Source organism: Hemicordylus capensis, chromosome 3 (genome assembly GCF_027244095.1).
Source record: "Hemicordylus capensis ecotype Gifberg chromosome 3, rHemCap1.1.pri, whole genome shotgun sequence".
Taxonomy (NCBI): Eukaryota; Metazoa; Chordata; class Lepidosauria; order Squamata; family Cordylidae; genus Hemicordylus; species Hemicordylus capensis.
This window is the reverse complement of record NC_069659.1, coordinates 152701201-152728049: the sequence shown is the minus strand read 5'-3', so window position 1 is coordinate 152728049 and position 26849 is coordinate 152701201. Positions and strand designations below refer to the sequence as shown.

The window sequence follows — 26849 nt, the reverse complement described above, 5'->3', positions numbered from 1 at the left end:
CGGACCTCCTCAGATGACTTCAATGGGCAGTGAGGCTTGTAATGAAGAAGATCCTCTCTTAAATACCCAGGGCTTAAGCCCTTTAGGGCTTTGTAAGTTATAACTAGCACTTTGTATTTTGTCTGGAAACCTATTGGCAGCCAGTGTAACTCATCAGTGGAGTAACATGGTCTCTCTGAAATGACCCAGAGACCAACCTGGCTGCCGCGTTCTGAACCAACTGAAGTTTCCGGACTACGTACAAAGGCAGCCCCACGTAGAGCGCATTACAAAACTCACGTCTGGAGGTTACCAACAGATGTACCACTGTTTTGAGGTCGTTGATCTTGAGAAACGGGCACAGCTGGCGTATCAGCCAGAGCTGATAGAAAGCACCCCTGGCCACTGCCTCAACCTGAGAAACCAGGGAGAGGTGTGAATCCAGAAGTACTCCCAGACTGCAAACCTGTTCCTTTTGGGGAAGTGTGACTCCATCTAGAACAGGGAGATCAAAATCATCTCTAGAGTTCTGACCCCACACAATAAGTACCTCCATCTTATCTGGATTCAGCTTCAGTTCATTCTCCCTCATCCAGCCTATAACTGCTTCCAGGCAGGCATTTAGGGAGGATATGCCAGCTCCTGATGATGTTGACATGGAGAATAGATCTGGGTGTCATCCGCATACTGATGTATGCTGGGTAACACCCAGCTGGAGCTGGGTAACACCCAGCTCCAAATCTCCTGATGATCTCTCCCAATGGTTTTCACATAGATGTTAAAAACCACTGGAGAAAGTACAGAGCCTTGAGGGACACCATACTTAAGCTCAGATTTTGAAGAGCAACAATCTCCAATCGACACCATCTGGAATCTATCCGAGAGGTAGGAACAGAACCACTGTAAAACAGTGCCTCCCACCCCCAACACCCTCAGACGTTCCAGAAGGATACTATGGTTGATAGAATCGAAAGCCGCCAAGAGATCCAAAAGGACCAACAGAGTTACACTTCCTCTGTCAATTGCCAATTGGAGATCATCCATCAGGCCAACCAAAGCAGTCTCCACCCCATAGCCCCCCCAAAAACCAGTTTGAAATGTGTCTAGATAATCAGTTTCCTCCAAGACTGCCTGGAGCTGAAAGGCCACCACCCTCTCAATTACCTTGCCCAGCCATGGGAGGTTGGAAACAGGCCTATAATTGCTCAACTCTGCAGGATCTAATTCAGGCTTCTTTAGAAGAGGTCTAATGATTGCCTCCTTAAGACAAGGAGGCATCCTGTCCTCCCTCAGAGAAACATTTATGATTTCCACCAGGGGAATGCACAACTGGTTTGAAAACTCCCAGAGCACTCATCCAAGACTGAAAGAGCACTCATCAAAGGGTGCTCATCAAACTGGAGGAAGGTTTTGAGTGAGGTGAAGCAGGGCTGTGTCCTGGGCCTGGTACTTTTCAGCGTTTCTATCATTGACTTGGATATTATGGGGTGGAGGGAATCCCCATCAAATTTGCAGTTGACAGAAAATTGAGAGGGATCACTAGTGAACACCTTCAGCGAATTGATAGGAAGAAAAATTAAAATGATCTTGAAAGAATGGAGAAGTGGGTTGTATTTGATGTATATGATCCCTGATTGTAAAATAAATCATGGAGAAGTGGGCTGAAACTAACAAAATGCAATTCAAGAGAGACAAATGCAAAGTTTGGTACTAAGGCAGAACAGCTATAAGGTGGGAGATACCTTGCTTTAGACTCTGGTGCAGTGGATAGAGTGTTGCACTCAAAATTGTTGCAGAGTGTGTTCTGTCTGCATGGTTTACAGAGAAAACAGTACCAGTGAAAGGTTTTTGCAATAACTTTACTTGGGAGACAAAAGCACTCAGAGGTCAGTACTGAACTTCCTGACTTATATATAAAGGAACAGGAACAAACAAAAACCAGTAAGGAGAATAGAAACTCCTAGCTAGCCCAACCAATACAGAGGACACAATAGTGCCCCCTCTGGCTATGTAGTAGATTGCATGCAATTCTACTCATGAAGTAGAATACAGCAAGCTAAACTGCAGCTGTTGCTTATCTCAACAAATATGTGGTTCAAATCCCCACTCATATACAAGACAGAATTGAGAAAATCATGTCTTAATATTAATTTGCCTCACAGGATTGTTGTGAGAGCAAAAAACTGTGCTGCACACCTTGCAAGAAGGATGAGAAACAATGTTTACATTAACAAACCATTAATAAATAATACTGAAGAGCAACACTAATTTGTCGGGCAGGATTCCTAGGCAGATGCAGTCCTGGCTGGCAGCTATCCTACCTTACTTTGGGAGCTAGAAATCATTGCCTATGTATTTTGCAAGGCTAAGCCTGTATACTATTTTATTCCTGGACATTCTCCAAAAGTTAATCCCATACATTTTTGTCCAGATTGTCCTGGACAATGGACAAGACAGTAATTTCCTGAACTACTCTGGCCAATCCCAGACATCTGGCAGCCATATATATTGCAGCTCCAATATATGAATGAAGGGAAAAAAATCTCCATGTAGGTACATGGAGCTTACACAGGGTTTCACATGCAGCCTTAACAGCAGCTTATGAGCTCAGGCATAAGGACTCAGACTGAGCTAGTGTATGGTATAAAGACATGGAAGACCATCTGAAAAATCCCACTACTGCAAAAATGGTACCATTTTCTGTTGGTAATTTCAAAATCTTAATGTGCAAGGAGGGGAAAAATGTTGTAATCCCCGGGCATAGCTGCAGTGCCAAATGTTGCCTCCCTCTGGCTTAGTGCATTTAAGAAGCTACAGGTTGTTCTATCTCTAAAGGATGCCACAGTTATCTGACTAGTGACCATCTATTTCTATAAAGATGATAAAGTGTGCCATCAAGTCGGTGTTGACTCCTGGCGACCACAGAGCCCTGTGGTTGTCTTTGGTGGAATACAGGAGGGGTTTACCATTGCCATCTCCCATGCCTTTCTGCATCTTCTTGTATCACTGCTGCCCGATATAGGTACTTCTGGAAACATACCAGCGGGGATTTGACCCAGCAACTTCTGGCTTGCTAGTCAAGTCATTTCCCCACTGCGCCATAGATTAATTATCATTACACTTGAGATACCACTGAAGACCAGTTCAGTTTGATTCCACAAGCAACCCAAATTTGGGGCTGTAATATTTCAGGGAGCACCAATGGAGGAGCATGCCCTCTCCAAGAGTTCCTCAGCCTCCCTTTGTGACCTTGAAAAAGATCCTGGGGTGCATTTCTTGATCATATAGAACAGTCCCTTGGGATGTCAAAGCATATTGAAATTAACCATGAAGAAGAATATAGGGGAACATGTTCTCAAGGACCCATTTGCTTGAAATGCATCTAAAACTGCAGGTGAGTGACGCTGCTTCTCTCCAGGTTTCCTGTAACTTCCATTTCATAGCCATTCCAGATCCCTTGCAGTTTCAGCAGCAAACAGGAAAGGAAAGGGAAACTATTCAGACACATGAAATGCTGGAATACCTGCCAAATAACTTTAACCAAAAAAATCTGACAGTCATAATGATTGTGTCTGTACAGTGAGATTTATCAGTTTAATAGGCTAAGCAGGGAAGCAGACTCCTTTCTAAAAGCTCCACCAGATGTGATGGGGCTATCACTCACGTATCTGTCCCATGCCCATTCTCTAGCCACTTTTGTCCATTCCTTGCTCCTACAGTGGGAATTAACTGGGAATGGAGAAACATAGCTGGAGCAATGAACGGAGGGCATTGGGAGGGAGCATCGATGCCTCCCTCCTGTGTGTTTCTTTTACTATTAAAGTAAGACTCCTCCACTTCCCACTTTAGTAAATGTGAATGGAATGGGACCAGTGTTCCCTCTAACAGGGCTTCCCAGATGTTGTTGACTACACTTCCCTGCATCCCCAACTGCAATAGCCTTTGCTTGGGGATTATGGGAGTTGTAGTCAACAACATCTGGGAAGCCCTGTTAGAGGGAGCACAGAATGGGACATGGGGAAATTTGCTGTTATCTCCATAGAGGATAAAATACAGGTATTTCCTCCTCTCTATGACACGTCTTATGGAGGTGGTTTTGATTGTGTAAGGAAGGCTGGCATTGCCATAAATCAGGGTTTTAGTAGCCCCTTCAGGAAGTGGATTTTAGGGCATTTGTCAAGCTTGGTTACTTACTCACATGTATGAGAGTTTAGTTTCCTTATATGTGTAACTCTTGAATAAAAAGGAACCTTTTAAAGTGGTGATTCTCTCTTTATAGCGGGAGAACAACCGGCCCTATCTAAAACCCAACACAGTATCTTTGCAGAGGCTGTTGCTGGTGTCTGCTCTTCATTTTTAATTCAATTTTAAAATTTCCCTTTTTGGACAGGGAACTGCTTGATTTCTTTATTTACACAAAGCTTCTTTGGACTTTTTTTGTTGAAAAGCAGTATATAAATATGCATAATAAAGTAATAAAAATAAAATACGGAGAGAACCAAATGAAAACCTTTAATTTCACATTTGCTCTCCTAAGCACATATAAAAGACGGAGAGATTTAACAGAAAATTAAGAAAAGGGGAGAGATTTTTAAAAAGGAAGGATGTGGTGTGTGTGTGTGTGTGTGTGTGTGTGTGTGTGTGTTTAACAGAAAGAAAAAGAAAGTGGGGAAGGGGAAGAGATGCCATTTGGTGCTCTGTTTCAGGCAGCAAAATATCTTGGGTTGGCACCATGAGTAGTGGCAGAGGAATTAAAGGTTAAACACAGCCCCACACAGACTACCAATGCTGTAAGCAGTGTGTTGCAAGTCTGAGGTGGACCCTGAGACAAAAGGTGATTTTGGCCCTTGCCGCCACCCCCTTCATTTCCCTGCCTTCTTTTGAGAGGTGGGAAAGGGAGAGTAAAGAGCAAGCTCTTGCTCAGCTGGTGGAGCCCCACTTTCGGGGGGGGGGGGCTGCCGCCTTTTGTTGCCTCTGGCTGCAAGCAAATTCTCTGCCACATACACACACACCACACACATGGCTGCTTTTCAGTTGTGTGTGGGGGGGGGAAGCAAGAGATACCTTCAAAAATTGTGGCCCTTTAAACTGAGTTGACCCTTTCATGAGGTGAGGTTGACAGATTATTTACAGATTACTGGGGATTATTAACAGATTATTGGAGCACTGGTACAGCAGCAAAATGCCTCCCCTGCTGCCCTTGCCACCTCATCTGCCTCCTTTTGGCCTTGCGGCCTGCAAGCCATGAACACCTCTTTGCCGAACACTGGCAGAGCCACTGCTCAGTAAAGAGCCACTCTAAGAGATGCCCTCTTGTACACCACTTGACTTTATGAAGAGGAGAATGGTGTGGACGAGCAGGGCCAACGAGAGGGAGGGGCAGCCAGTACAAATTGTGGTGGCGCGGGTGGAGCGGGAGCGGCCGCTGAGACTGACCATCCAGCCCAGCAGCCCTCGAGGTGCTCCAGCACACATGCACAGTTTGAATAGAGCGTCAACGCCACAAGGGGGTGCTCGGCTCGCGCCCCACCCCCAGCCACGCACATGGCGGCTAGAATTATTTTAAAGATTGGCAGTTCAGCATTATGGGGGTGGTGGCAGTGGCAGAGGGGCCTCATGGTGGTGGCGGGGGGGGCCTTGTGGTGAGGGCCCGGAAAAAAATTTCACCGGGGCCCGAACCTGCTCTCGGCGGCCCTGTGGATGAGTCTGGAAGGGCAGTAGAGTACTGGAATTACTCGCCTTTTGGTACTTCCCTTCCCTTTCCATCTCCTTTTTCATAGTGAGCCTAGTAGCTAGTTAAGGAGGGGGAAAGGTATACACTGAGTCAAATGGTGTTGCTATGAAGAAGGAGGAAGCAGAGGAAGCAGGTGTACATGTATGCCCACTTGTGTATGAGCATCTATCACTACCACTGAAAATAAAAATAAAGTAAAGAGGAGAGGGCATGTGCATGAAGAGAGGGATTGGGTGGCCTGCCTCAGGCATGCAAAGGTTTCTTTAAGGAAGTAAAACCAGAATATTTTGACTTGATGTATATCCGTTAGACACATTTTTTATGGTTCCAATTCTTGATACTTTACCTTTTATGTTCCGCAAGCGGGGGTGGGGGGGAGCAGCCTAGGATTGTTTTTGAGCTGCTTCCCTCACAAACAGAAAATAATCTTATATAGATTTAACTAAGAGTTTATTCTGAAACAACTTCATTTTTTCCTTCTCCTTTCCCTCCCCTTTTCTTTTCTGACTCCACACCCTGCCCTAAACTCTCTACAGGATCCTCACTGGAACAAACTTCTAAACAACAAAACATAAAAGATACTAAATAGAATACAACAAGGATATTTGTGTCTTCTTTAGCTACTGTATTGTACTTCTAGTAGAAAACCATTAAAATGGCATCTGTGTCAACATATATTTGATATTGTTTCCATTGATTTGATTACGTTGCTGTATGGAGGCAATCTCTATAAAATATGTGTTCTCTATAGAACACACAGCTAAAATGAACTATAAAATATGCTTAACATTTATCACCATGCCAAATATCAACATTTGCATTCTGAAGTCAAAATTTGATCTCTCAGCATTCAATCTATTTTGATTTCAAAATCATAATTTAATCTAAAAATTTTAATCCAAACATTTGGCTTTTTGTTATCTATTCAACAGAATGCTTCTTGATTAATCAATGAAATTAGTACCTACTTTACTAATGCTATTACATATCAGTGCTCTAATATTTTAAATCTTTATTGCTACTGTGTGCCAGCTGTCAGGTGCCATCAAACCATGACACTGCATGCTAGCAAATACTATTGGACACTAGCTGTCAATTAATTTCAATTTTAAATTCAAATGACCAAATAGCAATAGCAATAGCACTTACATTTATATACCGCTCCATAGCCGGAGCTCTCTAAGCGGTTTACAATGATTTAGCATATTGCCCCCAACATTCTGGGTACTCATTTTACTGACCTCGGAAGGATGGAAGGCTGAGTCAACCTTGAGCCCCTGGTCAGGATCGAACTTGTAACCTTCTGGTTACAGGGCGGCAGTTTTACCACTGCGCCACCAGGAGCTCAAATACAGTTGGATGTCAAATGCTGATGCCAGATATCAAATATTCACATATATGGAGAATATTCAACTCCAGTATTTACACAGGGGAAATTTAGGGAATAAATTAATTTTAGCTACAATTTGTATCATAGCATACCATACCATACCATACCATACCATATTATACTATACTATACTATACTATACTATACTATACTATACTATACTATACTAAACATAAAAACAACCCTGATGGATCAGGCCTAAGGCCTATCTATTCTTGCATTCACACAGATAACCCTGGGGAGCCCATAGGCAAGAGGTAAGGACATGCCCTCTCTCCTGCTGTTGCTCCCCGGCAACTGGTATTAAGAAGCATCATTGGGGTCTCACAGGGTTTGATTTTGTCCCCCATGCTGTTTAACATCTACATGAAGCTGCTGGGAGAGGTCATCCGGAGACTTGGACTGAGTTGTCAGCAATATGCAGATGGCACTCAGCTCTATCTCTCCTTGTCACCTGATACTAGGGAGGTGGTGGCAGGCGTGGCTCGTGAACGTGCCTCCGGGGGGGGGATGTGGCAGGTGGCTTCTTTAAGGTAAATGGAGCCGGTGCTCCATGTCGCCCAGCAGCCCCCGCAGCGGGGAATCGCCTCCGCCACTCACCTGCTGCCTCCGCCAGCAGCCAGGTGAATTGCGGAGGCGATTCCCCGCCGCAGGGCTTGCTGGGTGGCACAGAGCACCGGCTCCATTTACCTTAAAGAAGCTGCCCACCACCTCCCCGGAGGAGAGTTCACAAGCCACACCTGGGCGGTGGATGTTCTGAATCAGGGATTGGAGGGCGTGATGGGCTGGATGTGGGCTAACAAACTGAAATTGAATCCGGATAAGACGGAGGTACTGTTGGTCAGTAGGAGAGCCAATCGGGATGAGGAGATTTTACCGGTTCTGGATGGGGTTGTACTCCCCTTGAAGGAGCAAGTACTCAGCTTGGGGGTACAACTGGATCCAGCTTTGCTTTTGGAAGCTCAGGTGGAGGCAGTGGCCAGGGGTGCCTTTGCATGGCTTCGGCTAGTGCGCCAGCTGCGTCCCTTTCTCGAGAAGGCAGATCTGGCCACAGTTACCCATGCCTTGGTCACGTCACAGCTGGATTACTGCAATGCACTCTACGTGGGGCTGTCCTTGAAGAATATCTGGAAACTGCAGCTTGTACAAAATGCGGCAGCTAGGGTTTTCTCTGGAGCTGCCTGGTGTGATCACATCACACCTATTTTGGAAGTGCTGCACTGGCTACCAGTGTGTTTCCAAGTCCAATTCAAGGTGCTGGTTTTGACCTTTAAAGCCCTTAACGGTTTGGGCCCCAGATACTTGAGGGACCACCTGCTCCCAAGGGTTTCTGCCCGCTTGACGAGATCATCTGAGGGGGCCCTGCTCCAGGTGCCGACAATGAGGGAGGCTCGGTTGTCGTGCATGCGAGACAGGGCCTTCTCTGTTGCTGCCCCCAAGTTTTGGAATGCTCTCCCTGTGGCCATTCGCTCCCCGGACTTCGTCACAGTTTTTAGAAAGCTGGTTAAATCTTGGCTTTTTATCCAGGCCTTTACATGATTGTTTTATTGCTGCTTCTGTGTGTTTTTATCCATGTATAGTTTTATGTGTTTGTATATTATATTTTTTAATATCAGACGTGTTTTTATATTTTTAGCTACATACTTTTAACTCATTTTTATTATATGTGTTTTAACTTTTGTAAACCACCTTGGGATTGTTTTTAATGAAAGGCGGTCTATAAATCTAACAATAAATCATGCCTCTGAGGCTGGAGGTGGCCCACCGTCACCAGACTAGTAGCCATTGATAGACAACAGCAAATAATTATATTATAATTTAGATTTCTGTGCTACTTTTCTTACAAAGCTCAAAGTGGTGAAGAGTAATAAAATACAAATTAAAACATTAAAAGGCAAACATTAAAACCACACACACACACTCAGCTGAGGAAAGCACATCTAAATAAAAATCTGTTTATTTGGTGCAAAAGATGGGCAATGAGAGGATATGATGAACTTCCAGAGAAAGGGCATTCCGCAGTCTAGGGAACACTACAGAAAGGGTCTTGTCCCAGGTCACTGCCAATTGTATCTTGGAAGAAGGCAGGACCTGGAATAGTGACCCTGCTGAAGATCTCAAGTATTATTGTCCGTGCAACGTATTACAAGGAGAAGGTTGTCCATATGCTGCCTTTCCCCCCAGTTTCATTTGAAATGCCCACATGTATAGTTTGTGGCTCACAATAAGCTTGTGTGTTCCCTCGCAATGAAAAGTCATATGTGTGATTCCCATTTTTGGAAAGAGGTCTGTTTCACTGACTGTGAGTGAAGGCTTGACACATGGCATCAGTCCATATTTAGTTAAGGATTTGAGATATCTTTTGCTTTCAGACTTGCTCTACCACAAGCCCTTGGCCGGAATCCTACTTAATACCCAATATCAAATCAGTCTCTTCAAAGCTTCTTGAATATCACAGTGGGGGAAAACAAACAAAGATGTTTAAAATCTTAAAGACATCAGTGGAGAATACATTCTGCTTTCTGTACTTCTAGACCTATATACAAATCCCTTACATAAATATGCTCACACCTAAATCTGTCCTATCTTGTTGATCTGTATATAAAATTCACACCCTGACATGTATAAATGTAACCCAACCATGAAACTAATTTGTTCATGAGTCATAGTCTTGCAAATGTTGATGTAATTCTGAAACAATCCCATAGTAGTTTGCAATCCGGAGTTTAAGACCCAATATCATGCCAAACTTAAATTTGATAGTAATATTCCAGAAAGTTTTTTTAAAAAATTCTTCTTGCATGTACAGCAATGAAACATCAAACAAATAAACCTATATGTATTATGTAAAAAACATTCTATGCCACCCTTCACCACCCACCCTGGTTTTGTGCCCCTAGGTGCTCTACATAGGGGATAGTGGGCCAGTTCAAATCCCCATTATACCCTATGAAGAACCTTTCAGAACCGGTTCAAATTGGGTTCAAATTCAAATTGAACTGGGGCGGGGGTTCAAGCAAAACCAAAACCAAATCTACCCACCCTGGTTCGAAGCTGGTTCGAATACAAACCAAACAGGCCAAACAGGCCAAGCTCAAACAGGCCCTATCTTCAGTAGCAAGACTTAGAGGACAGCATACACATTTAGGTACAGTAGATAATTTTTGTAATCTCAGTTAGAACTGCAACTTCACTCAGTTAGTGGGTAGATCAATGAAATCAATGAGAGCAAATGTGGCCCTCAATAGCAGTTATGGGGCAAATTTCAACCTAACATTTTGTGAATTAACTCAAAGTTTTTTAATCCTGTAGTGTTGTCCTTTTAGGACATTGTCACTGTCACTGCAGTACACAATGCCCCAAGGATTATGTAGTTTCCATAAATAGTTTGTTCTCTGTGGGTAAAAATGTGCCAGGGTAATTTTGTATCCCAGGCATGAATGGATTTTTCACTTTTGGATGCAAAGACACACTGTGCCATTTTCATAAATGGACTCATGCCTGCTTACAGGACTCACCTGGACATATTTAACTAGAGCTTGCAAAAGTAGCTCAGGGTATATTCAGAGTCACATCTGTTCTGGTGTCCTTGGTATCATCTTGATGGTTCCATCTCACATCCTGCTTTTGAAACATTTTTGCAAGATACTCCTTTGGTGACCATTTGTTTCCAGGATACCAAGCCATCTCAACTTTGACCTTTGCAAAACACTTCATTTACACTTGCTTTGGAGTTATCTTGATAGCTCCATATCACATCCTGCTTTTGCAACATATTTGCAACTTATTTATTTATATGTTTGTTTGTTTGTTTATTTATTCTATTTATATACCGCCCTTCCAAAAAAGGCTCAGGGCAGTTTACATCAAAATAAAAACAATTAAAATCAATTAAAATCAAAACTATAAAACCAGCATAAAACGTTTAAACCAGGTTTTCTTAACCTTGAGTCCCCCAATGTTGTTGGACTACAACTCCCATCATCCTCAGCCAAAAAGGCCATGTCTGGGGATGATGGTATTTTAGTCTAACAACATTTGGGGGCCCAAGGTTAAGAAACCCTGATTTAAACAGTTAAAAACCCTGGAGATCAGGCTGAACACTTACAACAGTTAAAAACAATTTACAACAAATTAAAAACCCTGGAAGGCCAGGTGAAACAAATAAGTTTTGAGGGCTCTTCTGAAGGCCAGCAATGGATTCAGATTACGGATTTCTGCTGGGAGTGCATTCTGCAGCCCCGGGGCAGCTATAGAGAAGGCCTTCCTCTGAGTTTCCACCAGACAAACTGGTGGTAACTGGAGACAAACCTCCTCAGATGACCTTAACCTGCAGTGAGGATCATGTAGAAGAAGGTGCTCTCTAAGATAACCCGGACCTAAGTTGTTTAGGGCTTTATAGGTAATAACCAGCACTTCGTATTTTGCCTGGAAACATATTGGCAGCCAGTGTAACTGTTTCAAAGCAGGCATAATATGTTCTCTTTGGGTTGCCCCAGAGACCAATCTGGCTGCTGCATTTTGAATTAACTGAAGTTTCTGAACTATGTACAAAAGCAGTAGAGCGCATGGCAACAGTTGAGCCTGGAGGTTACCAGCTCATGCACCACTGTTTTGAGGTCATCCTCTTCATGGAATGGGCGCAGCTGTCGAATCAGCCAAAGCTGATAGAAAGCACTCCTGGCCATGGCCTCCACCTGATATACCAGGGTGAGGCCTGGGTCCAGGAGGACTCCCAAGCTGCACACCAGCTCCTTCTGGGGGAGTGTAACCCCATCTGGTACAGGTAACTCATCCCTCAAATTCTGAGCCCCTATAATGAGCACCTCCGTCTTGCTTGGATTCAGCTTCAATTTGTTATCTCTCATCCAGCCCATTACTGCCTGTAGGCAGGCATTTAGAGGATGAGTGCCTTTTCCTGATGATAAAGATGAAAAGGAGAAGTAAATGCCCCATGATAGCAACAATATTTTTGTTTCATGACATATTTTGCTGATTAAATCTGAGACAGTCTCAGAATAATGGGCACATGTGTGTTTTAAAGGCTCTTTTGGTCTAATCTGTTACTGTAAAAGGGAATGGAAAATAAAACATTGGAGACTGACTTTCCTTCTAACAATTAGCAGCCTTTGTTGTTTAAGGAGGAGGGAGAATACAACTCAGGAAACATATACTAGAAACCACCAATGACCTAACATAACTCAGTTGGAGTAGCTCCAGGGGCAAAACAAAGTTGGCGTGGACCCTGGGACAATGAGTGAAGATGGGCCCCTCACCCCTACTGTCATCTTCTTCAGAGAGACAAAAGGGACTGCTACCCAGCCACCAGGCCTCCCTCCCTCAGAGGCCCAGGGACATCCCCCCCCCCGCCACCACCGATCAATTGCAGCTATGCCCCTGAGCAGCTGCTCTTCCTCCATCTTCTAGGAGCTATCTGAAGACTTTTATGCCCTGAGGGGAAATTGGACAAGCAGAAACCCAGACCAAGGAGCCTAGACCAGTTTCCTTAAGAGACCACTAATGGCCTGAGATAATTCTGGTTTGTTTGGGGATAATTTTTTTTTTTTTTAGCTTTTGTAACTTTTATTTTTCTATTTTATAATTGTCAGTTTTTGACCACCTTGAATGTCTTGGCAGAAAGTAGTCTATAAATGCCAAAAATGAATAAGCACATGTTAAATTGTACACATATTCATTTTATTCAGTTTTTAACTTGTTTGTATTACACCTTTCTATGTTAAAATAAAATGCCCAAAGCAGCTTACACCAAGTTGTAAAAACAACCAATAACCAAATAAAACATCAAAACAAAACAAGGAACTACAGACAGCAAAACTGCTAAAATGAAAAAAAGAACAAGGAAAAGAAGATGCAAACAACAAAATGACCTGCAATCCTTACCAAGGACGTGTCAGAATAAGAACGCTTTTAACAGGGGTGTCTCCAGTTGAAAAATGGTTCTCACATGTACATCATTATCTCAGAAAGACACCTATTCTGAAGGTTTTGATTTCATCCACATTTATTTAAATATAATCTACTGATCAATCAGTGAAAAGGCAAATGATTTATCAATGAAAACTGCTGAACTGACCAACAGCCCTAATCTCAAACAAGTATTGAAAATAATCATCTGACTTGCCCTGTAATTATTGTAACAATGAGCAACAGCCATTGTAAATAAAAACAAAAATCCAGGAAGCATAGAAACACTTATCAAGGTTGGCTTTCTACATGATTTTTCCCACATGAAAGCACACGTTTACTCTTCTACAGAACTGTCCCTTACATCTCAGATTGCCTGGCAGTTTCAATTGTTCAAAAATCAATAGTCACATTTCTTTCATTCTCCTTCCTTCCTTCCTTCCTTCCTCTTTGTGGCAAGTTATTTGTATAAAATACCTTCTGAATGTTTTTTGACCAGCTCCATCCATGCCAGTGCAGTCTCTTTTTTGAGACAGAAAACAAAATCAAGACAGGCCCCTACAAAGCTTCCTGATACATTTTGTGCTCAACGATCAGCTCCCCCCATTAAAACTGCAGTGGGAACCATCCTGAATCAGAAGCTCTGTGCATATCATACTCCCTGAACAAATCATTGATCATGGCAAAAGTAGGGCACACTCAAAATACTTATTTTGGGAATATACTATTAAATTATCATATAAATATTTGGGCTGTGACTCCAGTTGTTTTTCTTCCCCACCCCTTCCCCAAGTTGGATCTTTCATTTTCATTCGCAGTATTTTCAACTCCCAGATAGAAGTGGGGGTGGGGGTGGGGAGCCAAACACAGGGTAATGATTTAGTGTTGTCTTTGTGGTTCTTTTGAGAAACACATGATGAAAACAGAGACAAATGACTTGCCATGAGTGGACTTGTGTACTCAACGGCTTGGCACTTGAGTGCAAAGCAATAAGTCTGGAATGTTGAAGAATTCTTAGAAACTTGTCTCTTTAACCAAACATGGGCAATGGAGAACGTCTATCAGAATAAACTAACAATCCATAAGGGGGTGATTTTTGTTTTCTTAAAAACCGCTGACATGAATCAAGACCTTTGCAAGAGAGCTGACTATATAATTAGAATAAAGCCAGTGATATTTTCCCTATATCCTTTGCTGCTACTTGGATTATTTACCCATTTTATATCTGTGGATCAAAGCCATTGATTCAAAAAAAATTTTAAAATGTTGTGTTATACCAGAAAGTCTCATGTTTTTATGTTTAACAGCTTTTAGTTGTTGTTGTTTTTGCACAATAAAAGGTCTTTTTGTTGAGAGTTTTAAAAATTCCTAGAATTCCAATGTTTCTTATATGTGTCTGTTACAGTTTTTGTTTCCCTGATGAATATCTGTCATTCTGGGGAAAGCAGCATTGCTACTTATTGGTTCTGATCCTGTTCTAGATGCACTCAACAACCAGTGACTCTGGAAGGGTATACACAGTAGAGAATCTATGGAATCCTCTGCCATGGGATGTGGTGACTAGCTTGGATGGCTTTAAAGGAGGTTTAGACAAATTCATGGAGGACAGGTCATACATAGGAAGCTGCCTGAGTCAGACCATAGGGCCATCTAGCTCAGTATTGTCTTCACAGACTGGCAGCAGCTTCTCCAAGGTTGCAGGCAGAAATCTCTCTCAGCCCTATCTTGGAGATGGCAGGGAGGGAACCTGGACCTTCTGCTGTTCTCTATACCCTAAGGGGAATATCTTACAGTGCTCAGATATCAAGTCTCTCATTCATATGCAACCAGGGTAGACCCTGCTTAGCTAAGGGGACAAGTCATTATTGCTACCACAAGACCAGCTCTCCTCCTTGTCTTTTAATGGCCACTAGTCTAGTAGCTATAGTCCTCCAGCCTCAGAGGCAAGATGCCTCTAAATACCAATTGCAGGGGAGCTACAACAGGAGAAAGGGCATGTCCTCACTTCTTGCCTGTGGGCTTCTCAAAGGCATCTGGTGGGCCAGTGTGTGAAAGAGGATGCTGCACTAGATGCTTCAGCCTGATTCAGCAGGGATGTTCTTATGTTCTTAATCCTGTTCACATCAAAAGATGCTTCCGGATAGTTCAAGAGAGCCCAGATGGGCATTGTGATCTACATCAGCTCTTATAGTCAAACTAGATGATATTCTGGGTGTATGATTTAAAAACTCTCAGGTGGATGTCATCTGGACCCAGTCATGGCTTAATTTTTAATGTGTTAATAAACCCTAGGACTTCATCTCTTGTCACCTCTGTTTCACTCAGTTTTTCAGACTCCTTCCTGAAAAAGCTGGTTAAAGCATGAGTCTCTGTCCTACAAGTTCTGCAATGAATTGATACAAATAAATTATTCAGCTTCTCTTCAGTCTCCCTATCTCACTCATCATCTAATGATGATCTCCCTATCTAATTCATTATCAACTTCCCCCCTGATCAGCTTCCTGCTTTTGATATATTCAAATATTTTGGTGGTGGTGGTCATCATGTTTTTAGAAATATGATCCTCAGATTCTTTCTTCACTTGCCTTATAATTGATTTGCCTGAGTTTGTGCTGTTTTTGTTCTCTTTGGGACAAGACTTCAGGTTTCTTCTTGCCTTTCATCACTTCCTTGATGCTACTAATTAACCACATTAGCATCCTTTTGATACTTTTACTAATCTGTGGTGTATATTCTATCTAAGCTCCTATTATTGTGGTTCTAAATAACCTCCAAGCATCTGAAGATTTGATGCTCTTGGCTCTTGCTTTTCGTGCCCTTTTAATTAGTCCCCACAGTCTGGGAAGTGTCCTCTTCTGAAGTCAAATGATGTTGTGTCAGACTTGCTTGGCAATCCAAGAACGTCATTCTTGATTCCCCACAGTGACCAAACCCCCTCATGCTCATTGGAGCTCTCTTTGTAGTGAACGTCTCTAGGACACTAGATGCACCTCTCTTGATGGGAAGTTGGGCAAGATGTAGTAGGAGTATCACCACCTTCGTCTGCAGAGGTACTTCTTTTTTACAGACGTTTAGAGCTACAGCCATTGTTTTGGTGCAAGAATACATAGGATAATTGCTTTTACAGACAACATCTTTTAGACAGGTAGTTAGGCTTTGGAAAGTTCTAGAAATTTAAGGTTTGCCTGCACTCTCCAAAGGAAGCTCATCCCTGAGAAAAATCATGTGTTCTTTCCCACTTTCTCTTCCTCTCTAGATTAGAACCAACTTAGTCCTCCTATAGCAGATCTCTTGAGCTGCTCTGTCATGCTCAGTGGACCAAGCATACTCTTTTGTTGTTTGCTGGCACATCCTTCCTCTTTTGCTAGTTTGATACCAAATGATAGGCTTTAAATGATTGCGCTGGGAAAGGGGAAGCTTGAAAGAGAGGCATTTCATTTGCAACGAGCACAAACCTGCTGCCCTAAAGGATACGGCTGTGTAGGGGGGAACAACCCTTCTGGCTGAATAAAGGCATTTGTTTGACCGGCCAATGCAGCTCCAATACCATGATCTGTTTTCTGCAATTTCGCTCTGAGGACTTTGTGTCTACAGACAGCAGCCACTTTGTTCTCGGGGCGTTTGCATCCGGTTACAGAGGAGACACAGAGTCTGTACTCCCTCATGGAAATTTGTTTTATTCTTTGCTTTCAGATTTAATGAAAAGCATACTGCATATATTGTTGCCATTTCCGTAAAGGAGGAAGCATTGCATTTTACAACCTGAAATGTTCTTCAAGGTATCATGGCATTACTTCTTCTCAAACACACAAAAATGTGATTACACTGTCCTTATAAGGGAAAGGAAGGCCCCTCAAAAATAGCTGTTGCTTCAGCTTTCTTTTCAAATGATGAAATCGAGTAATCCTTACTTTTCTCACCTGAAATGTTTTAATACAGTTCTAGTTGAGCTTTTTCAACATAAATTTTAAGGAAGTTTAGAACTGTCACTGACCATGGGAAAATGTAATGTGTGGACAAAGTCATTATTTCCCTCTCCATCTTTTGCTTGCTTATTATCACAAAAAATGGTAATTTCCATGCTTAAACAAAGTGAGTGAGTACCAGTGCCAGTGCTCTGGAACATGATCACATCAATGTCTGAATAACATCTTCAAGGCCTAGGTACCTCTGACTAAGCCGTACCCAGGTGGTTGGGGGCATGCTGCACTTCGATGTACAGCATGCAAGAGTTATGAACGGACCTCCCAACTGGCTATAAGAAGAAACAACAGGAAGGACTGAATCCACAGCCAGCTGCTCTTAGACAACAAGCAAAGCAAAGACTGCCATGCTTCTTAGCACATTGGAGCCAGGGTGGTATAGTGGTTAGAGTGCTGGACTAGAACTGGGGAGACCTGAGTTTAAATCCCCTAGCAGTCATGAAACTCTCTGGGTGATTCTGGGCCTGTCATTGATCTCTCGGCCTAACCTACCTCACAGGGTTGTTGTGTGGATAAATATAAACATGTATACCACTCTGGGCTCCTTGGAGGAAAAGCAGGATATAAATGTAGTAAATAATAATAATGATAATGATGATGATAACAACAACAACAACTGCCCAATGGAAGCAACATCAAGAACCTGGAAGAGAAAGAACATTACAAATACTTGGGCATTCTCCAGGCTGATAACATTGCACACACTGAAATTAAAAGAAAAATTGGAAATGAATACATCAGGAGAGTTAGAAAAATCCTAAAGTCCAAACTCAATGGCGGGAACACCATAAAAGCCATAAACACCTGGACTATACCTGTTATCAGATACACTGCAGGAATAATAGACTGGACCCAGACAGAGCTAGAGACGCTAGATCGTAAGACCAGGAAAATCATGACCATCAATCATGCTCTGCACCCCCGCAGTGATGTAAATAGGCTATACCTCCCTCACAGCTCAGGTGGAAGAGGAATGCTGCAAGTCCATCAAACAGTAGAGGAGGAGAAAAGAGGCCTTGCAGAATATATCAAGGACAGTGAAGAAGATGCACATAAGATGGTCAATAATGAGAAACTATTCAACACCAATGAAAGAAAGCAGGCCTTCAAGAAAGAACAAGTCAAGAACCGAGCAGAAAAATGGAGAAATAAGCCCCTGCATGGTCAATATTTGCACAATATATGTGGAAAATCAGACATCAGCAAGACCTGGCAATGGCTTAAGAATGGCAACTTGAAGAAAGAAACAGAGGGTTTAATACTGGCTGCACAAGAACAGGCACTAAGAACAAATGCAATAAGAGCAAAAGACAAAAAATCCACCACAAACAGCAAGTGCCGCCTTTGTAAAGAAGCAGATGAAACCATGGACCACCTAATCAGCTATTGTAAAAAGATTGCACAGACTGACTACAAACAAAGGCATGACAAGGTAGCAGAGATGATACACTGGAACATCTGCAAAAAATACAAGCTACCTGTAGCCAAAAATTGGTGGAACCATCAAATTGAAAAAGTTGAAGAAAATGAAGATGCAAAAATATTATGGGACTTCTGACTACAAACAGACAAACATCTGCCACACAATATACAAGATATAACTGTAGTCGAGAAGAAAGAAAAACAAGTTAAAATAATCGACATAGCAATACCAGGGGATAGCAGAACAGAAAAAAAGGAAAATAGAAAAAATCACAAAATGCAAAGGATCTAAATGACATTTCCTAAGAAGCCAGAATCCTTCCTGCTGGGAAAAACACAAGGAGTGTTTTCTACAACTAATTAAATATTCTTTATGTATGCTACCACGGTGGCCAGAATAATATATGCACAGAAATGGAAGAGCAATTAACTGCCTTCAAAAGAAGATTGGCTGATAAAAATTTTGGAATATGCAGAGATGGCAAAACTTACAGTACTGATAAGAGATCAAAATTTAGAATGTTTTAAAGAAGATTGGAAACCATTCTTATTGTATTTAAAGAACTATTTTCCTTATATTGATTTTACAACAGGGTTTGAAATTTAGTAATATTAGCAGGTTGAGTAGATCAAAATTGTGTTTGTAAGGTTTAAATCTATGTTTTCAATTATTATTATAGCAAAGGTTAATTATATAGTTGGTGATTCACGAGGAGGTATGAGCGGGAAGTCCATATTTGTTTATGATTATTGTTAAAATTAATAAAAATTTAATTTAAAAAAATGCAAAGGATCTACAAATTGAAATTGAAAGGCTGTGGCTGTGGTAGAAAAAGACCAAAGTAATCCCAGTGGTAATTGGCATCCTAGGTGCAATTCCAAAACAACTTGAAGAGCACCTCGACACCCTAGGGGCCACAGAAATCACCATCAGCCAATTACAAAAAGCAACTTTACTGGGAACAGCCCTGCAATGATATCTATAATAACAGCAACAACATTGATAATAAAATTCAGCCATCCCAGGTCCTTGGGAAGGACTCGATGTCTGGATAAAACAAACCAGTCAATAACACCTGTCTGACTGTGTAAACAAGAAATAATAACATATCTATAATAAAGAGCTAAAGCGTGATCCCGTGTCTTTCTTCGGCACGTGAGAGGAAGGAGTGAGTGAGGGAGACAGGACAATAGAAAGATGGAAAGAAGGAAAGAAGAAAGAGAAAAGAGAGAGAAGAGAAGGAAAAGGACAATAGAAACAAGGAGGGAGGGAGGGAAAGTAGTTAAGAGAGAAGGAAGGAAGGAAGGAAGAAGAAAGAAAAAGGAGAAAGGAGTGAGGGAGAAGGACAAAAAAAAAAACAGAAGGGAGGGAGGAGCAGCCAGCCCCAAAGAGCGAGCCCGTTAAAGAAATAAAAGAGGAAAAGAGGAAGAAAACAGAAAGATGCGAGTGAGAAGAGGTGGAAGAAAGGAAGGAAAGGAGAGAGAGGGAGAGGGGGAGAGAAGAAAGGAAGGAAAGGAAAGAGAGGAAGAGGGAGAGAAAAGGAAGGAATGGAAGAGAGAGGGGGGAAAGGGGGGAAAAGGAAGGAAAGGAGGGGGAGAGAGAGGGAGAAGGAATAAAGGAAACAAAAAAAGGTACTAGCGCCCGTTATTTTAACGGGCTTAACAATACTAGTAATAATAATAATAATACAAACCAGTCAATAACACCTGTCTGACTGTGTAAATAAATAACAACAACAACAACAACAACAAAATAACAACAACAACAACAACAGGAACTACATTTATCATTAGGTTGAGAGGCTATATCCTTCTTGGCTGTCCCTAGGCCCTGTGGCATACTGATGACCCAGTAAATGTGCTTAGCATCACTACTTTAGTGCTGTACTATTTTATGTTATACATATTGTTCACAGATCACCAAGTCCCATCCTGCATGCACCACATGAACCGTATGGCATGCAGACTGACTGAGGCATGTTGACCTGAGAAAGTCTGAGGACCAATCATGCTGATTTAGATGCTAATCCTGTTAAGCTAGGACCCTGGCAGCATCAGCTCTCAACTGCAATGTCTCATAGTGACCAGTGCAGGGGTTAGGGTCATGGATAAAAGTGCTGGGCTCCTCCCCTCTTTGTTCTTTCAGTGTTAGTCTCTATTTTGTCCTTCCAGAGATGGCTGTTTGTTTTGGTCTATTTTTTCAGCCATGAGCTACAGCTGAAATTAAGCTACAGGCTTTTCACATCTGTGTGTAATCTTTTCTTTTAAATAAATCCTTGTAGTTCTTCAATACTAAAGAACTGTCTCGAGGCCTCTTGCTTTGCTGCTTTCTCACCAAACTGGTTTTGCTTTGCTGTTTGGGGACTGAACTGCCATTCTTCCCCTACAAATCCCTGCCTGTGGTAACTTCTAAAGATGTAGTATCTTCCCCTTGCCCCTAATCCATGTGGTGCGGAGTGACATTTAAACACCCTCACCTAAGCACCTGTCCGTGTACATGGAGCATTCATCTGCCTGTCCTGACTCTGGAATATGAACACCCCATCTGTTTACATGACTGGAATGTGGATCACCCACACAGGAAATGGGAGACAGGCCAAGACTCTTTCAAGGGTTCTTCCACATGACAACCACAAGGCACAGAAGATATGGTGGTCCATAGACCGACCAACCAGAGCATTAGTACATAATCCAGCAAAGTTCAAGATCCACTGTGCTCAGGGCAACAGGCAGGAGGTGACTGTGGAAACAGTGAAAGGGAGGTTTGTCCAGAGAGAAAGACATTGTGTATATATAATATAAATAACTACAAGGTGTTTGTTCATCCACTTTTGATTGTCCGTGGCTATTTTCTACAGCAGGCAAGTCTCACCTACTGAAGATGCAGTTAGTTAAGAAAAATAGCTTGAGCTGTTATTATTATTTCTTGTTTACACAGTCAGACAGGTGTTATTGACTGGTTTGTTTTATCCAGACATCGAGTCCTTTCCAAGGACCTGGGATGGCTGAATCTTATTGTCAATGTTGTTGCTGTTGTTATAGATATCGTCGCAGAATATAGGCTGTTCCCAGTAAAGTTGCTTTTTGTAATTGGCTGATGGTGATTTCTGTGGCCCCTATGATGTTGAGGTGCTCTTCAAGGTCTTTTATTATTATTATTATTATTATTATTATTATTATTATTATTATATAATTCTCCTGGGTGTGCCCAGGAAAAATGCGTCCCGGTAGCCCAGATGATTGGCTGGGCTGCAGGGGCACCTGATTGGTCCTGGCGCACACCCAGGAGAATTTGCTGGCTGGGCAGCTGTGGAGGCAAGGCGGTGGGCTCAGGGCTGCAGCGGCGGCGGCGGGGCCCAGTGAGGCAGCGGTGGCAGGCCCGGCCGCGAGGTGGGGCGAGGCGGCGGGCGCAGCACGACGGCGGTGGGACAGGCTGCTGTGGAGGGGCCCAGCGAGCGGTGGGCCCAGCGAGGTGGCGGCGGGGCGAGGCGGCGGGGCCCCAGTGAGGCAGCGGGACCCAGCGAGGCGGCGGGCCCAGTGAGGCGGCGGTGGCAGGTGGGCCGGCCGCGAGGGCGGGGGCCTGTCCCAGGACGACGGTGGCGAAGGTGAGCTGGGCCCAACTAGAGGCACAGATGCTCTGTGCCCGGGCCCACTAGTTTATTATTATTTCTTGTTTACACAAAGTCAGACAGGTGTTATTGACTGGTATGTTTTATCCAGACATCAAGTCCTTCCCAAGGATCTGGGATGGCTGGATTTTATTGTCGATGTTGTTGCTGTTGTTATAGATATCGTCGCAGAATATAGGCTGTTCCCAGTAAAGCTGCTTTTTGTAATTGGCTGGTGGTGATTTCTGTGGCCCCTATGGTGTTGAGGTGCTCTTCAAGGTCTTTTGGAACTGCACCCAGGGCGCCAATGACCACTGGGATTATTTTGGTCTTTTTCTGCCATAGCCTTTCAGTTTCAATTTGTAGGTCTTTGTATTTTGTGATTTTTTCTATTTCTTTTTCTTCTATTCTGCTATCCCCTGGTATTGCTATGTCGATTATTTTAACTTGTTTTTCATTATTATTATTATTGTTGTTGTTGTTACTTCGATTTCTATACCGCCCTTCCAAAAATGGCTCAGGGCAGTTTACAAAGAGAAATAACAAACAAATAAGATGGCTCCCTGTCCCCAAAGGGCTCACATTCTAAAAAGAAACATAAGACACACACCAGCAACAGTCACTGGAAGTACTGTGCTGGGGGTGGATAGGGCCAGTTACTCTCCCCCTGCTAAATAATGAGAATCACCATGGTAAAAGGTGCCTCTTTGCCCTGTTAGCAGGGGTATATTGGGATATAGCCCATAAGCAAGAAAAAAATTCAGTTCAGTTTTATTTTGGTCTCTGACCAGCAATATAAAGTAGACAGATTTTAAAAACCTGTAAGCACTAATAACAATTTTACCACTAACTGGCTAGAAAGAGCAGGGGGATCCATGGGCTTTTGGGGAAACAGTGGTGTTTAAAAGATCAGTGCTATCTTCTTGTGTGCTTGAAAACAAAGTGAACAACTGGCAATAAAATCATTGTAAAAGACTTACAGGGTTTTGGTTATGCTGGAGACCAAACTAATCTCCTCACAAGGAAACTGACCTGGTAAAGGGCTAGCCCTGGACTATAGTAGGGCAAGGGGAGAGAATTGTCTGGGGGCCCACTGCCTTGCCCCCCCCCCCAGGCAAATCACATGACTGACTCCCCAGCCACGCACCCGCCCGGGCTTACTTCAGTTGTATTCATCCTCCGAAAGTGATGTGAGTGTTAAGACCTGGAGCTACCAGAGCAGCATGTCTTTTTCTGGTACAATTAAATGACTTGCATCATCCACAATTTACAAAACCTTTAAAAATATAATTTAAGATGATGTTCTATTGTGGCACATTGGTTTATATATATATATATATCACACACACACACACACACACACACTTTACTATGCTTTTTGTTACCATTATTCAGCCTCATTTAAGATTTCTTTACTTCATGAGCTGAGCTTCAGTGACCGGGGGCTCATTTTAAAATCTTGTCTCTGGGCCCACTCCAACCTTGCTACGCCCCTGCCTGGACATCCCTATTGCTTGGAAAGCAGGATGAGTGCAAAACACTATTCTGGGAGGCTCTTTTGAGTTAAGATCAAAGTTCTGACTACCACGTGCCATTACACACAAAAAGTGATTCATCCCGCACATGAATCTTGAAGAATCACAGTAATTCCCAGCACAAGCTGAAGTAGACAGTGAGGAACCAGCTTGTATTCTTTTTAGCTGATGAGATACACAAGCATTTCACAACCTTGGATGGCAGTATAGCAATCTAAACAGTGGCGGCATTGCTGCCTACCCAACCTCTTCTTGATATGAAACCAAACCCTACGGTACCTTAATCTTACTACATATTACTTTTTCTCAACAGTATTTTGCAATGGAGCTTGTGCATCCACACAGATGGCATAATTGAAAACTGATGACTGGCTGTTTAGGTAATTGCTAAACTGGGCCAAATTTTGAAGAAATATTAATGATGGGAGTGTAAACAAGAATGCATCCCGGTCTGAAGAAATAAACCTGCTCTAAGTTTATTTTATTTTTCCAGTTAGCGAGATGACAGCCCCTCTTACAATACTGTATCCCAGTCTAAATCTTGCATATCTCCTTTAGGTCTTACTTGACATTTAGGGCCAATCCACAGCTTACCCTAAGAGATCCAACACTGAGCTCCTCATTTATGCTTTACTAAATGCAGCCATAAGGATGTTACTAATTTGATTAGGAAGTAGCATAACGGACTGGGGACATATGACCCTTTCCCAAACTATTATTTGCTCTATGAGGTGGGGGAATTACAGGATCTCCCTGTCTGTATTTTTCCCCTTGTGGAGCAAATAGCAGCTTGGGGAGGGAAGATTTAGGCTAGAAACATGATGCACAGAGAAGGGTTAAGCACCCACTTCCAACTACATTTAGGGTTGTTTTTTAAAGCAAGTAAGAAGATCAATTGCCAATCTCTCAGCAAAATGTAACATTTGCCCCTTAGTCACTGAAATCCCTAATTGTTATCTATCTATCTATCTATCTATCTATCTATCTATCTATCTATCTATCTATCTAATTTCTATACTGCCCTTTCAAAAATGGCTCAGGGCGGTTTACAGAGAGAAATAATAAATAAATAAGATGGCTCCCTGTCCCCAAAGGGCTCACAATCTAAAAAGAAACACAAGATAGACACCAGCAACAGTCACTGGAGGTACTGTGCTGTGGGTGAATCGGGCCAGTTACTCTCCCCCTGCTAAATAAAGAGAATCACCAAGTTAAAAGGTGCCTCTTTGCCAAGTTAGCAAGGGTTGAAACCAGTGAGTGAGATTGCATGTATGGTCAGCTGCTGAAAGCTAACTTTCTGTGCCACAGAGACAGCTAAGTGGAATATGAAATTGTAGGTACATCCACAATCATCCAGTCATCCAGTACTTTGGGGTGAGGCCAACAGACATACTAAGTCTGCTATCTGCCATAGCAAATCTAATCTCTATTAATTCAGCAGGCTGTCAAGTGATCCTGGGAACCAATCATGAATCACCTGGCACCAGTGGTCCCTCTAATTTTTTTCATCTCTGTGTGGAATGAGTTTTGTTCTGGGCGGCAGTATCAAGGCAGTGTGTGCGCACCTGCATTCAGAATGGGGCCTTCCTGATTCAACCTGAGCGGGATCTAAAATGAACTGAGTGGACATCCAAAAATGTGTGAGCACATGCATGTGCACACACCTTAGAGGAAACAGTGCCCGGTGCTATACATTCTGAGAACTTGTGCCTGCTCTTTAAGTTGAACTAGTTGAGGTTCAGGCTGCTTACTCCCTGTCTGTGCACTAATTTTTACCTGATCCTATGAATCTCTAGCACCTGAACACTTGCCAACTCATTGTTAACTACAAGAAGTGGTGGAATTCCTCACTCACTCTACAACAAAAGAGCCTCCTGCCCTGAAAGGCTCCAGCTCCTCTTATCTTAGGTAGGGATGTGCACAAACTGGTTTGGTGGTTCATTTGTGGACTGCTGAACTGGTTCAAAGGTCTGGCGGTTCAGCCAGTTTGGCACAAGGAGGTTACCTTTAAGGATCGGAGAGTGTGCTTCCCCCCCCCCACACACACACTGCATTTCCCCCACTGGCAAGGTCTTTAAAATCACTGGCATGGGGTGGCAGCATACCTCCTTGCCACCCCAGTCAGTGTCAAACTGGAAGTGCCCGATGTGTGTGCATGTGCACGCACATCGGGCATTTCCAGTTTGATGCTGACTGGGATGGCAAGGAGGTATGCTGCTGCCCCATGTCAGCAATTTTAAAGACAGTGCCAGTGAGGGAAATGTGTGGGTGGGGGGTGGGGGGGAAGCACCCTCCCTGATCTTTAAAGGTAACACACACCCCATACCAAACCGGCCATCTGCCAGTTCATGCACATTCCTAATCTTAGGTTTATAGCCTTAGGTTCAACTATGGTCGCTAATGATCCCAGACTGTTCTCTGTTAGAGCATAAGAACATAAGAACTGCTCTGCTGGATCAGGCCCAAGGCCCATCTAGTCCAGCATCCTGTTTTGCACAGTGTGGCCAACCAGGTACCTCTGAGAAGCCCACAGGCAAGAGCTGAAGGTGTGCCCTCTTTCTAGGGGTGTGCATTTTGGAATTTTTGTATCCAAGTCGAAACACCCTCATTTTGTTTTGTACCCGAATTTTCTGAATCCGAATCACCCATTTTGTTTTGTAGCTGAATTTTCAGAATCCGAATCGATTTGGATTTTTAAAAAGGGTCCCCGGGCAAAAAGAGGGGGGGTAGTGCCCAATGGTGGAAACTACCATCTACATTTCAAAGGAATTGGGCAAAGTGCTGATTTTTTGTGAATTTTTTTAAGTTTACTCATCTTTAAGAATTTTCCCATAGGGAAAATGGGGATTCCAGAAAATGTATCGCTTCACATTGTCCCAGAGTGTCCCAGAGTGGAGTATGGTGTGTGGTAGTACCCAATGGGGGCAAGGAAGCTTCCAGAATTATTTCAAAGGAATTGGGCAAAGGGCTGATTTTTTGTGATTTGTTGAAGTTTACGTGTCTTTAAGATTTCTCCCATAGGGAATAATGGAGGTTTCAGCAGCCACATAATTCCATTTGGGGGGCACTGGGGTGGCCCAGAGCGAGTGGTGTAGTGCATATAGGGTGCCAACCACCCCCATACCCACAAGCCCGTAGGGTACTGGGTTTTGTGGTTTCTGAGGTGTTCAGTGTAGATTCTCTGGTAGCATATGAGATTTTCAGTGAAAAACAAGAATCCACTCTTGTGGATTCAATCAGAAGGCTGCAAGGGCAGGAAATTCAAAGAGATGT

At 42.9% G+C, this 26849-nt stretch overlaps 1 long non-coding RNA gene across 1 annotated transcript in view; it reads left to right on the top strand.

Moving 5' to 3' along the window:
- Nucleotides 1-6395, top strand: part of LOC128351637 (uncharacterized) — a 33551-nt gene extending 27156 nt beyond the window's left edge. The window contains exon 3 of the long non-coding RNA XR_008319926.1: nucleotides 6250-6395. This is a non-coding gene — a long non-coding RNA (uncharacterized LOC128351637). The remainder of the gene's footprint in view (nucleotides 1-6249) is intronic.
- Nucleotides 6396-26849: the final 20454 nt, after the last annotated feature.